This window comes from Nicotiana sylvestris, chromosome 7 (assembly GCF_000393655.2).
Source record: "Nicotiana sylvestris chromosome 7, ASM39365v2, whole genome shotgun sequence".
NCBI classification, from domain to species: domain Eukaryota; kingdom Viridiplantae; phylum Streptophyta; class Magnoliopsida; order Solanales; family Solanaceae; genus Nicotiana; species Nicotiana sylvestris.
The window spans coordinates 43,907,043-43,921,477 of record NC_091063.1 but is presented as its reverse complement, the minus strand read 5'-3'; the positions used below and the strand labels follow the sequence as shown (position 1 = coordinate 43,921,477).

At 36.5% G+C, this 14,435-nt stretch overlaps 1 long non-coding RNA gene across 3 annotated transcripts; it reads left to right on the top strand.

Annotated features, from left to right (window-relative positions):
• Positions 1–3,323: 3,323 nt before the first annotated feature.
• Positions 3,324–8,831, top strand: LOC104233507 (uncharacterized). 3 transcript variants are annotated; one of them, XR_011400929.1, is made up of 6 exons: positions 3,359–3,495; positions 3,917–3,994; positions 4,523–4,626; positions 5,442–5,506; positions 6,662–7,441; positions 7,959–8,831. It is a non-coding gene; the product is annotated as an uncharacterized lncRNA (long non-coding RNA). The 3 variants fall into 3 exon arrangements; XR_011400930.1 differs by lacking the exon at positions 7,959–8,831 and having other exon boundaries at positions 3,324–3,495; positions 3,922–3,994; positions 6,662–7,655; XR_011400928.1 differs by lacking the exon at positions 7,959–8,831 and having other exon boundaries at positions 3,377–3,495; positions 6,662–7,655.
• The last annotated feature ends 5,604 nt before the right edge of the window (positions 8,832–14,435 follow it).

Sequence of the window (14,435 nt, the reverse complement as noted above, 5' to 3'; positions counted from 1 at the left end):
AACTTTTAATATATTATCCCTGCTTGTCAAAAAAAAAACTCTATCAACAGGTTAACAAAACACTCCCTCCGGTCCACAATAAGCGGCCATTTTACCTTTACCACACCCAAGGAAATACGAACTCCTAGAGAAAAAAAGATGTATTCACTAAATTAACCTTAAGTAATTGCTACGTTACCACATTGGAATATGTAAATATGAGCAAGTTTGTGATGACCCAAAAGTTCATCACTTGTGTTGCAAGTGAATTCAGTGTTCCGAGGCCTAAAAACCTTTTTTTTACCTCGCCTTAATTTACGTGCGTGGTCCGGACCTATATCCGGAAAGACTTCTATGTGAAAATATGAGAAATAGAAATTTCTAGAGTTAAAATTTTTGATTATGGTTAACTTTGGTCAATATTTTGAGCAAATGGACCTGGATCCGTGTTCCGACAATCTCGGGAGGTCCGCAGTAAAATATGGGACTTGGGCGTATGCCCGAAAATGAATTCCGAGGTCCCAATCCTTAGAAATCAATTTTTGAAAGAAATTGTTTTACTGAATTATCTAAGAAATAAAGAAAAGAATTAATGTTTGAAACCACTGTTATCGGGCCCGTATTTTGGTTCCGGAGCCCGGTACAAACTTGCTATAGTATTTGAAAGATAACTATAAAATTTGGTGAAAACGGAGTTTATTTGACGTGAGTTGGACTTCCGGTTGGAGAGTTATGAACTTTGAGAGTTCTTGATGAAAATGTTGAGTTTTGAGGTTTAATTCATGATTTTACATGTTATTGTGATGATGTGATTGCACGAGTAGATCCATATGATGTTTTTGAGTTAGTATGCACATTTGGTTTGGAGTCCCGAGGGCTCGGATGAGTTTCGGTTAGGTTCCGGGGTGTCTTAGGCTTAAAACATGGCTACTGGAGGTTCAAAGAAGTGCAAATCTCTGAACCTGCTAGTGCGGTCCGCACTGGTGACTGTGCGGCCACAGTTGATTTTGTGCGGTCCGCACCGGTTCACTGGTGACTGTACGACCGCAGTTGATTTTGTGCGGTCCGCACAGGGCATCTGAGAGTAGTATATTTAGACGAGATTTTCAGTTATTTTTCATTTTTCAAAGCCTCAAAAACATAAGAGGCGATTTTTCAAATAACTTTTCTTCTCCAAAACATTGGTAAGTCATTTCTAACTCATTTTCTTCAATCATTAACATCTTTTCACATGATTTCAACTCAAAATCAATAATTTTCATGGGGGAAATTGGGTGTTTTGGGTAAAACTTTAGAAAACCTATTTTCATGCATTAGAATTGATCCATTTAGCATTTATTGATGTAATTAAGTAACTTGTGGCTAGATACGAGCAAATTGGTGGTGGAATCAAGGGGTAAAACTATAATTTAATCGTGAATTGTGTTCGTGATATGGAGGTAAGTGTTTGGTCTAACCTTAGCTTTAGGGATTAGGAGTCGAGTCCTATTTGCTATGTGGTAATTGTTGAGTACGACGTATAGGCATGGTGATGAGTATCTATACGTTGGTGTCTAGCATGCCCGTGAGTCTTTATATTGTGATTATCATGACTTCGTTGTATCTTTCATGCCTTGGTGATGGTTTCTATTTGTTGTATAAAGTTTGTGGAAAGAATTGTGACATATGAACATTGAGGAGCGTTGGCTCAAGTTGTATAACGAATTGTGAAAGTATAAGTGACAATTGAACTTTTAGAGCATTGACTCGAGTTGTGAAATGAGTTGTGAAGACATAAGTGATAATTGAACCTCTAGAGCATTGGCTCGAGTTGTGAAGTGAGTCGTGAAGTAAAGAAAATGAGAAAGAGAAGAGATCATTATGTTGTCACCCTTGCCGAGCTATTGTTAATTTAATTGTTATCTCCCTTGCCGGGATGTTGATGTTATTGATGTTGTTCCCTTGCCGGGATCCTTATTGCAATTCTTTTATTTCCTTGTCCTATTATTTGTGATTGTTGTTTGGGTGAGGAAGAGAGTTAAAGCACAAAGGGTGATGCCGTGCATTGTTTATTTTGTAAGGAAAGAGTGTAAAACACGAAAAGTGATGCCGTGTATTATTGTGAGGAAAGAGTGTAAAGCACGAAGGGTGATGCCGTGCCGCACGATGTACCATTCCGTGCCGATTTTATTGATTATATGGTGAGGAAAGAGAGTAAAAGCACGAAGGGTGATGCCGTGCACATTTTTATTATATGATTGTTTTGGTGAGGACGAGAGTAAAAGCACGAAGGGTGATGTCGTGCATTTATTGATTTCTGATTCTTTGTTGATATCCGAGTTATGTTGTTTCTTTCGTTTAATTGATATCTTTCTATTCGGAGCTGTTATCTCCCCCACCCATTTTGTCTGTTTATTTCTGTACTTCTTTTCTGCTGTATATATTTGAACTGCACATGTTTATTTGGTAGTCTGGTCCTAGCCTCGTCACTACTTCGCCGAGGTTAGGCTAGACACTTACCAGCACATGGGGTCGGTTGTGCTGATACTAAACTCGGCACTATGTGTAGATCCCGGAGCAGCTTTTGGATCGTAGTGTGGAGGCTACCTTCAGTCCACGCGGAGATCCAAGGTAGACCTGCAGGCATCCGCAGGCCCTGGCGTCTCCCTCTATCCCTATTTCCTGTTTCATTTTCCTTTTATTCAGAAACAGTGTACTGTTATTTCTTCAGACTTTGTATGTAGCAATCTTAGACAGCCTGTGACACTGTGACACCAGGTTTTGGGTGGTTAATGCTTAAGTATTTGTAATAGATACAGTTTTCATATATTTTATTGTTGCCTTCCGCTTAAATTTGAATTTCCGCTGTTATCACGTTATCACCTTATAATTGTTAACCAGAAATAATTGGATAATGAGGTAAGTAGTTAAAGGTTTGGCTTGCCTAGCTTACATTAGTAGGCGCCATCACGACCCTCGAGGGTGGGAAAATCCGGGTCGTGACAAAATTTTGAAAAAATAAAATTATTCTTTCTTGATTACGTAAATGGACACTTATTTTGGACCAAAATAAAAAGATAAAATGGTCACTTATCGTGGATCGGAGGGAATACCATTCTAATGTCCTACTTTATGCTAAGCTATTTTATTTGAGAGTCAAATAATCTTTTGTTCGTTACAGTTTCTTAAATACTTTAAATATTTGGAATTATAAAAAGTTTTACTTTTAACTATATATTATTTTTTTATTATATATATATATATATATATATATATATATATATATATATATAGTGAACGTTTTGGTACGACGAAGGATAGAGCAGTAAATATCAATTGTTTTATGAGCAAAATTGGTATTCTCCATGTTAGTCATTTCCGAAAATGTTTTTCTCTCCTACTCCAGTAAGCTAACACGTCACTTCTCTTCTATTCCATTTGTGTCTGTTCCCTGGGTTTTTCTTTGTCCTAATTCTTTCTCCGTGATTTCGTTATTCTCGGAAATATCGCCTCATCTCAACCCTAGGAAGTAAAATGGTAAATTTTCTGCTCTTTCTCTCAACCCTTTTGATATCTACTGTATTTTGAATTTCTGGTAATTTTTTTTTCTGCCCCTATTTCTTGGTTATATTAATTTGGTGGGCATTTGTTAATTTTTCTTGGCTACTCTCTTGCTGGGTTCTGTAGATGTATGTGTGTTTGCTAGGTTTCGGGATTGACAAATGGTCTATTTTTGGTTAGAAAATTAATGCTCATCAAGTTCTTATTTATCTGCTGAAAATCGATGTTATGGATTTTTCCTTTTCTAATTTGTAGGTTTTGTTGTTCCTAGGAATGTATGCATGTGGATTTTCTCTTAAAATTGCTAATGGTTGTCGGTGATTTGTCAGATTATCTCCATATAGTAGCTAATGCTTTATGTATTTGCTACTTTACTATCGTTCACTTTTTTTTGAAGCATAGGGTATGAGATCTATCTCCGTCGTCTCAGGCGTTGGTCCTTTACTGTCCATTTGTAATCGTTATCTCTTTTCTGGTGAGTATATTCGGTGAAATATTTGCTTTATTATCTGGTTTCTTCTATGAATAGTTTGTCCATTATATTTTGTTCTGTATTTGGTGTTAAGATGTAGTTATTTTTCTTTAATTTTTGGTGTGTCATAAGAAGTTAAGTGAGCTCTATTTATGTGAATCTACATGCAAAGAAAATAAAACCTTTATTCAATGAATACACATAAAGAGTGGAATTTGACAAAAGAAAAGTTAAAATTAAGATGATTTACAGTTCTTATGTGTAGAAGACATTTCTGTTAGAGCTATACGTCCTTACATATGTACATACTAAGAAAAAAATGGACTATTTCTTAGAAGTTCAAAGAATAGTAGATGAAGGAAGAAATTAACTCATGCAAAGTTTTCCTTCTCATATGTTTGCTGCTGGTTCATTATTTCTTCTTATCTTTGTTTATTTTTAATATGTTTGTTACTAAATTTCTATTGGTAGATTTTCAATTTGTCTTTCTTGCCTCTTTCTGAGTATTATTCTTTGTACATATCTGAAAAGGTATCAACTAATTGACCAGCGAAAGTACTTGGATCATCAATTAGAGTTTGAATGAAGGCATTTACCACTCTATGCTCGTTTTCTTTGATCTCAAGCTAAACCAAGTAAGCAACTGAGTATTGCTTTGTCTAGCTTTTTTTCCCATGTGTTTTACATCTTTTTGCACTTCACACATTTTCCCTGATATCACATGAATAAAATGCTGAAAGTGCAACAAATTACTTTGGCTACCAAAATATTATTTAAACCAAGATTGGCTTATTGCTATGCGAAAAAAAAAATATGTGAACAAAGATTAACATGTAAATGGTGAGCTTTTATCACTTTTGTCCAACTTCATTGGTGATAATTGTGTGAAAAAAAGATTATTTATATTGGCTTGATATTTTTCTGTTGAGAATATCACCGATTTTTTCTCTGTTATACTTTCACTATTTCTTCTTTATATATGCTTAGAACCATTGTAAAACTACAATGTCATTTTCTTCACCAGGAGAGCGCAAAGATTACATCTACCATGCTGAAAATTTGTGTGAGATTTAGGAGGTATCTTATCCTAAATAAATCTTAACTGAATTATATAGCACTTAAGGATTTCTCATGCATTTGTAGGAAAATAGATGATATTGAGGCATAATTGTACTCTTTCCCACATAGTGGTTGAGACGCTTTGGATACACGTGCTCTCTTTTGGCTAATTTGAGCAAGTTCATCCTTTCAATTCATATTTTTCTCCATTTGTTTGATTGCTAGGCCTATGAGAAACTCAGATAAGAAAAATATATTTGAGTTCTCTATTGTAAGGGTAAATCAGAGAAAGCATTTTGCAAGATGTGCAAATAATGATTAAGTGGATTTGATATTTATGATAGCACTACCAATTGCTTCTCTCAGTCAATTCTATTATGATTCACTGCAGCATTGACGCAACGATGACAAGTATAAACGGTTAGGTGTGATACCTGGGAATATCTTGTGAAAAAGGTAATTCCAATCCAGTGTTCAAATTTGTTTTTCGAATGTGAGGCTCTACCCAAATTCTGCAATTGAATACTTTCTCTGAATGGTGATAATGTCCACCCCTGGTTGGTTATGATGTAAATACGTGATGTGTCTCAATTATACCTCTCTTTATCTTTATTCATTAATTGTTTGCTATGTCTTGGAAAGTTATACCTCAAAAGAGAAAATTATTTGGTATGTTTTATTACTAAAATATGTTCTGTGTTTTACATGTCTTTATGTTCTCATTCGACCATCTTATGGTTCACTTAAAAATCAAACAAAATCTCTCTAAGAAAAAGAATACCTGCTTTAATGAGATTCAGTCTTTTCCCCCCTCAAGATTGAGATGCTCCACTTTTCATGTCAATACTTATCATCGCCAGATTAAAAGAGGTATTGCTATCCTTCAAAGCGAGAGACGTATTTGTTCTTTTTGAACTCTGAAGAAAATCTTGCTACTCTTTAGGTGACATGCACCCTAAAGTGTTTTTGCCGTTGCTTTTGCTTTGGTTGATAGTTTTTGTAGAGCATGTGCTTTTAGTGAGTTGATTCTGTTTTTGAGTCGCCATGGCTCCAATTCACAATTTATCATGACTCTAATCGGCATCCGTATTTCTGAGAAAGAATCAGCTGAGGACAAGTGTGACAGTGATGATCAATTTAGCACATTTCTTAAGGTCTTAGAGTAAATATGGTTGTATTCTCCTTGGATTGATACACAAACAGACAAAATTTTGAGATGCTATATTTGTCAATATGCAGGCTGGTTGGTAAAGTTGGTTGTATACTAACAAGTGTCTTTTACCTGTTCCTGTCGCCTACTTTATCTTTAACCTTAAGGTGCTTGCAAGTCCATGTTTTAATAAATCGAGATTGAAGGAGAGAGATATGAACCTACTTTTTGCTTAACTTCTCTTCTTATACGTAGGCATCCATTGCATGAATGTGGAATCTATTCCAAGTAGAGATAAGATATATAGTTTAACTATATGTGGTTTTAGACAGAGTGCGGAGTATACTGTTATATTTTGCTCATCATGATTCATGTACTGTTACATTTTGTTCATCATGATTCATGTACCTGAATTTAGCATGTGTTTTATGCTTAAAATTGCGGGCTCATAAAATTTGCAGATACTAAAGGCGGGTTCCTTAAGAAAATTATTCTTTAACTGATGATCGAGCAACCAAAACTCAAATAGAATGCACTGGTGCTGAAGTGGTTTGCTTAATTAAGAAAGTTGAGATTACTTTTATTGTACTTTTAGGATGATTTACTGGGATGAGCACCAGTAGAGTTAAATGTTTGCTGCCTTTTTTAGTCAAGATTTGCTCCTTTATAACAAAAAAAAAAATTCAAATGTATTCTTGAGAAGACAATTGACTTTGCTGATTTTCTTTTTTCACGCAGTAGAAAAGATCATGGTTGCAAGATCAGATATTCTTAGGAATTGTGTGTGTCTCAATTAAATACTTGGCCATTCAACTGAGCTGCAATGTATTAGAAATTCACAGGCAAGAGAGATGTTCTTCTCATGATTTTAAGTAAAGCACAAGCTCTTTCTAATGTTGTAGTATGGGGTGCACGGGCCTCAGCATGCTCTCGGGCCCGTGCAGAGCACGGGAGCCTACATCTAGTAATATAATAAGTAAAGGTCCTCTTGAACGACGAAGGGCATTGCCGTAAATATAAGCTTCTTTGTGGCTAACCTCTAAACGCGTCTTTCAGCCGTGAAAAATAAATACCTGTCTCCCTACAAGTCATGCTCTTTTACACACTTTAGTTCCCGCACATTCTTCTCTCTTATTTCCAAATTTCTATCACTGGATTTTTTCAAAGTTTATTCATTTGTAGAATTCTTGGGAAGGTTGTCCGTTTGTCTAATTCGTCTCTGGTATAAGCTCTCAGTTGTGGTACGTTTTTTCTCCAATTAATTTTTTTTTTGACTTATTTGTGGAAAAGCGTTTACTAGATTCTTAAAAGTGTATCACTCTATCAGTATTTTTATCTGAAATTCACATGCATGTCTAGATAGATACTCCAATGAGTAATTTTGAATAGCTCTTATTTGATTTCTCTTTTGATTAATTCTCTAATGGTGTCTGCTTGAGAAATTACTGACCAAAATCCTCTAATGGCGTTTGTCAGTATTCGCTTTGGTTACAAACTAATTACTGCCAAATTAATCCATTTTACAGAAAATTTATAGTGATTATGGGTAGTTGACATTACTCTAGAAACACTAATACTGTGATGAATTTATCTATGCAAAGGGAATAAATGTTGAAGAAGAATGTTTGAGAAGCACTTGAAAATATGAGGTTCTAATGAGTTGATTGTCACTACAACAACATTGTGCACACTAATTTACGCAAGGTGTTTGACATATGGCTGAAAGTTGAAACAACTGAATAATGTTTTTTTTTACAGGTATTCTAGAACAGAGTCCTCTGGAATGTGTTGTTGTTGTTTCATGTATAGTACTTCTTATCTGGTATAAATATGGAATGATGGAAGATCAAGTTTTAACTTTTCCACTCTTAGATATATATTATCCTCTTTATCAGCTACCTACAGCAGTAACATACGTAAATATAAATGATATAACTGAAACAAAAATTAATTCGAGCCCACTGAATTCACAGTGTTTCCTTAAGGAATTTAATCCCCTCCTAGTACCCAAGGTTATGGATTATTTCCTCCCAGGATAGAACGAATTACACACTGGTGTAGCGGTACTTCAAACCCCAGTATTTCAGCGAACGCAAAGTTCGGCAGCAAATCACACTTACAGTTGCTTTGTTTGTAGTTTTAAAACAATGCAGAACAAGGGAGGAGAACTCAGAAGTCAAATGGAAATTCTGAGGAAGGAATGCAATGTATAGCGGATGTTGAATTCTTACTGAAGAGGATATCAGATTACAATTCGTTTTTCCAGTGTATACACAGTGTATACAGAGTGTATATCAATTGTATATTGAGTGTTTCAAGTGTTTTTTTCCGGTGTGTTCTTCTTTCTCTACAACTTCTGCTCTATTTATAGCAGTCATGTGAGAGAAATCCGCCCCTACATGGTGGAACAAGCATTAGATATCATGGAGGAAACACTTACATGGTGGAATGAACACTTGCTTGGTGGGAGGAGCACTTGGCCATGGTGGGAGGTGCACTAGGCATCTTGTTGCTTTCTTGGTGCAACACAATACACGGATTGGAAAACATCCGTTACAAACACGGATTATATCACGTTAATATTCACTATTAACAAATAAATTTGGTCCAAATAATTAATCAATCGATTGATCATTTGATCAAATCCGAATCCAAATCCAAATCCCATTTCCCATTCACTCTCATTTTAAGACTATTTCATCTTAAACAAAAACTCAACAATCCAAAACTCAACAATCCCCCACATGAATGGGGAATGGCTATATCACGGAAGTATGCATGAAAAACTTGTGTGATTTGCAAGCAAGAATTAATTGCATCTGGATAAGTAGGTTTCCCTTTGAACTTTCCGTAGTGAACTTATGTCGGATATACTCGGTCAATCGGTAGATTTGATATCTTTGAACCGTCGAACTTTAGTGTATACCTAGACAACCATAAGTCACACAATCAATCCCTTAACCGTCTTTGGTTCTCATTGTTGTGTTCGTTTCAGCCATGAACACTGCCTGGTTTCATAAGTGCGTAGAGAATTGGCCTTGCAAAATTCTCCTTGAAGCGGCTAACACTTCACACTTACATAGGTGATTCCTAAACGTGTCATCCCGTAGATACACTATTTGATATACCCTGTATCAAATTTAGAAATCATTAAAAAACCTTAATGCTTTATCCTTGGTACTGAACATTGTCTCATCACGAGAATGGACTAAAAAATTTTGTTGACAATGTTGAACCGTCATTAATGACTTTGTTTGATCTCCTTGAACCTAGATGTCGGGATCTCCAGTCTTCTAGGTAGAGTTACCGACACAATGACTTGTTCTCGGCCATAGTCCCATTCCCTCGATGATTTCTCAACTACCTCTCTAGTTAGGCCTTTTGTAAGTGGATCCGACACATTATCACTTGACTTTACATAGTCAATCGTGATAATTCCTCTAGAGAGAAGTTGCCTAACGGTTTTATGTCTTCGTCGTATATGACGAGATTTACCGTTATACATAACGCTCCCAGCCCTTCCAATTGCCGCTTGGCTATCACAGTGTATGCATATTGGTGCCAACGGTTTGGGCCAAAATGGAATATCTTCCAAGAAATTCCGGAGCCATTCAGCTTCTTCACCGGCTTTATCTAAGGCTATGAACTCAGCCTCCATTGTAGAGCGGGCAATACATGTTTGTTTGGACGACTTCCAAGATACCGCTCCTCCACCAATAGTGAATACATATCCACTTGTGGACTTCGAATCAGTTGAACCGGTGATCCAATTTGCATCACAATATCCTTCAATCACCGCAGGATATTTACTGTAGTGCAAATCAAAGTTTTGGGTATGTTCTAAGTATCCCAAAACTCGTTTCATTGCCATCCAATGAGATTGACCTGGATTGCTCGTGTATCGACTTAGTTTACTTATAGCACAAGCTATATCTGGTCGTGTACAATTCATGATGTACATTAAGCATCCCAACACACGAGCATAATCCAATTGTGATATGCTTTGGCCTTTATTCTTTGCTAGTGCAAGATTTACGTCAATTGGAGTCTTTGCAACTTTAAAGCCCAAGTGCTTGAATTTTTCAAGTACTGTCTTAATATAATGAGATTGTGACAATGCCAGACCTTGAGGAGTCTTTTGGATCTTAATCCCCAGAATTAAATCCGCAATTCCCAAGTCCTTCATATCAAACTTGCTAGTTAGCATACGCTTAGTAGCATTTATGTTGGCAATGTTATTACTCATTATCAGCATATCATCCACATATAGGCAAACAATGACTATGTGATTTGGAACATTTTTAATGTACACACATTTATCACATTCATTTATCTTAAAACCATTTGACAACATTGTTTGGTCAAATTTCGCATGCCATTGTTTGGGTGCTTGGTTTAGTCCGTAAAGGGACTTAACAAGTCTACATACCTTATTTTCTTTACCTGGAACCACAAACCCTTCAGGTTGTTCCATGTAAATTTCTTCCTCCAACTCTCCATTTAAGAAGGTCGTTTTAACATCCATTTGATGAATTTCAAGACCATACACTGCAGCTAATGCTACTAACATCGCTACTAACATCCGTATGGACGTAATCCTTGTAACTGGGGAGTATGTATCAAAGTAGTCAAGACCTTCTCGTTGTCTATACCCTTTGACAACAAGTCTTGCCTTGAATTTATCAATAGTGCCATCATCTTTCATTTTTCTCTTAAAAATCCATTTAGAACCCAAAGGTTTATTTCCAGGAGGAAGATCAACCAATTCCCATGTATGGTTGTTCAATATGGATTCTATTTCACTATTGACTGCCTCTTTCCAGAACAATGATTCCGAAGAAGACATAGCTTCTTTAAATGTTCGAGGCTCATTTTCCAATAAGAAAGTCACAAAATCTGGTCCAAACGAAGTAGACGTTCTTTGACGTTTACTACGTCTTGGATCCCCCTGATTAAATGTACTTTCTTTTGTTTCTTCCCGAGGTCGTTTAGATCCTTCACCAATCGACTCGCATTCCTTTTTATACGGATATATATTTTCAAAGAACTCAGCATTATCTGATTCTATAACCGTATTATTATGAATGTCGGGATTTTCTGATTTATGAACCAGAAATCGATATGCTTTACTATTAGTTGCATATCCTATGAAAACACAATCAACTGTTTTCGGTCCTATTTTTACCCTTTTGGGTTTAGGAACTTGCACCTTTGCCAAACACCCCCACACTTTAAAATAATTCAAGTTGGGCTTCCTTCTTTTCCATTTTTCATATGGAATGGATTGTGTTTTACTATGGGGTACTCGATTTAGTATTCGGCTGGCCGTAAGAATGGCTTCCCCCCACAAGTTCTGTGGCAAACCAGAACTTATCAACAATGCGTTCATCATCTCCTTTAATGAACGATTCTTTCTTTCCGCAATCCCATTGGATTGGGGAGTGTAAGGGGCTGTTGTTTGATGAATAATTCCATATTCTAAACATATTTGTTCAAAAGGAGATTCATATTCACCACCCCTATCACTTCTTATCATTTTGATTTTCTTGTTAAGTTGCGTTTCAACTTCATTTTTGTATTGCTTGAATGCGTCTATTGCTTCATCTTTACTATTAAGTAAGTAAACATAGCAATATCGAGTACTATCGTCAATAAAAGTTATGAAATACTTCTTTCCACCGCGAGATGGTATTGACTTCATGTCACAAATATCTGTGTGAATTAAGTCTAAAGGATTTGAATTCCTTTCAACCGACTTATAAGGATGTTTAACATACTTAGATTCCACACATATTTGACATTTTGATTTTTCGCATTCAAACTTAGGCAATACTTCCAGGTTAATCATTTTTCGCAAGGTTTTATAATTGACATGACCCAAACGTACATGCCATAAATCATTTGACTCAAGTAAGTAAGAAGAAGCTGAAGTTTTATTATTAGTTTCAACAACTATTACATTCAGCTTGAAAAGGCCCTCAGTAAGGTAACCTTTTCCTACAAACATTTCATTCTTACTAATCACTACCTTGTCAGATACAAAAACGCACTTGAAACCGTGCTTTACAAGAAGTCCAGTAGAGACTAAGTTCTTCCTAATCTCGGGAACATGAAGGACGTTGTTCAAAGTCATGACCTTGCCAGAAGTCATCTTGAGAAATATCTTACTGTATCCTTCAATGTTTGCTGTAGCAGCATTTCCCATAGAGAGCGTCTCTTCGGGTCCAGCAGAAGCATATGTAGAAAATGCTTCCCTCACAGCACAAACATGGCGAGTGGCTCCAGAATCAATCCACCACTCCTTTGGGTTTCCTACCAGGTTGCATTCAGAAAGCATGGCGCACAAGTCATCAACATCATCATGCTTTTCTACCATGTTTGCTTGACCCCTTTGCTTGTCTTTCTTCCGAGCACGACACTCCGTAGATTTGTGTCCGGTTTTCCCACAGTTGTAGCAGTTTCCACTGAACCGCTTCTTGCTTGGGTTGTATTTCGGACCAGAAGCCTTCTTTCTCTTTTTGTTATCTTCAACAATATTTGCTCCCATTATTGTTGAATTTCCACGGCCTCTCCTTTCAGCAGCTTTATTGTCCTCTTCGATTCTCAATCGAACAATGAGATCTTCAAGGGACATCTCCTTTCGTTTGTGTTTCAAATAATTTTTAAAGTCCTTCCACAATGGAGGCAACTTCTCAATTATTGCTGCTACTTGGAATGCCTCATTGATGACAAGACCTTCAATAAAAATTCTGTTAGTAAAATTACAAAAAATTTTACTTTCAACATTAGCATTCATTTGAAATATACCTTCAGCAAGTAGATCATGAATAATCACTTGTAACTCCTGGACTTGGGTAATAACAGACTTGCTATCTACAATTTTGTAGTCCAAAAATTTTGCAGCGACAAATTTCTTCATCCCGGCATCTTCAGTTTTGTATTTCTTTTCAAGCGCATTCCACAATTCTTTTGACGTCTCCACGCCACTGTATACATTATACAGATTATCCTCCTGTCCGCTAAGAATATAATTCCTGCACAAGAAGTCAGAATGCTTCCACGCCTCAATCACGAGAAAGCTATCATTCTCTGGAGTTTCATCTGGAAGATCAGGAACATCTTCCTTGATGAACTTCTGTAGACATAACGTAGTCAAGTAGAAGAACATCTTTTGCTGCCAGCGCTTGAAATCCATCCCGGAAAATTTTCTGGGTTTCTTTGCCGGTGCCAACGCCGGAGTTCGACTTGTCGATGCGTTGGCAGTCATCATCGGAACAGCTTGATTTCAGTCATTCGTCATTTTTACTGTAAAAATGATACAAACAAACGTTTAATAAACGTTTAAAACTGGAGTGAAAAATTACGTAGATTTTAATCTCCAACAAAATGCCACGAAGTCTTTACTCTCTAAACGGGAGTACACAAAACCACAAAGGTTTTAAGTTTCCAGAATAATAAAAGTAACACAAATACAGAAATTAAAATTATTAAATTCCTTAAGGTGGTTGTTGTTGTTGTTTCCTGTATAGTACTTCTTATCTGGTATAAATATGGAATGATGGAAGATCAAGTTTTAACTTTTCCACTCTTAGATATATATTATCCTCTTTATCAGCTACCTACAGCAGTAACATACGTAAATATAAATGATATAACTGAAACAAAAATTAATTCGAGCCCACTGAATTCACAGTGTTTCCTTAAGGAATTTAATCCCCTCCTAGTACCCAAGGTTATGGATTATTTCCTCCCAGGATAGAACGAATTACACACTGGTGTAGCGGTACTTCAAACCCCAGTATTTCAGCGAACGCAAAGTTCGGCAGCAAATCACACTTACAGTTGCTTTGTTTGTAGTTTTAAAACAATGCAGAACAAGGGAGGAGAACTCAGAAGTCAAATGGAAATTCTGAGGAAGGAATGCAATGTATAGCGGATGTTGAATTCTTACTGAAGAGGATATCAGATTGCAATTCGTTTTTCCAGTGTATACACAGTGTATACAGAGTGTATATCAATTGTATATTGAGTGTTTCAAGTGTTTTTTTCCGGTGTGTTCTTCTTTCTCTACAACTTCTGCTCTATTTATAGCAGTCATGTGAGAGAAATCCGCCCCTACATGGTGGAACAAGCATTAGGATATCATGGAGGAAGCACTTACATGGTGGAATGAACACTTGCTTGGTGGGAGGAGCACTTGGCCATGGTGGGAGGTGCACTAGGCATCTTGTTGCT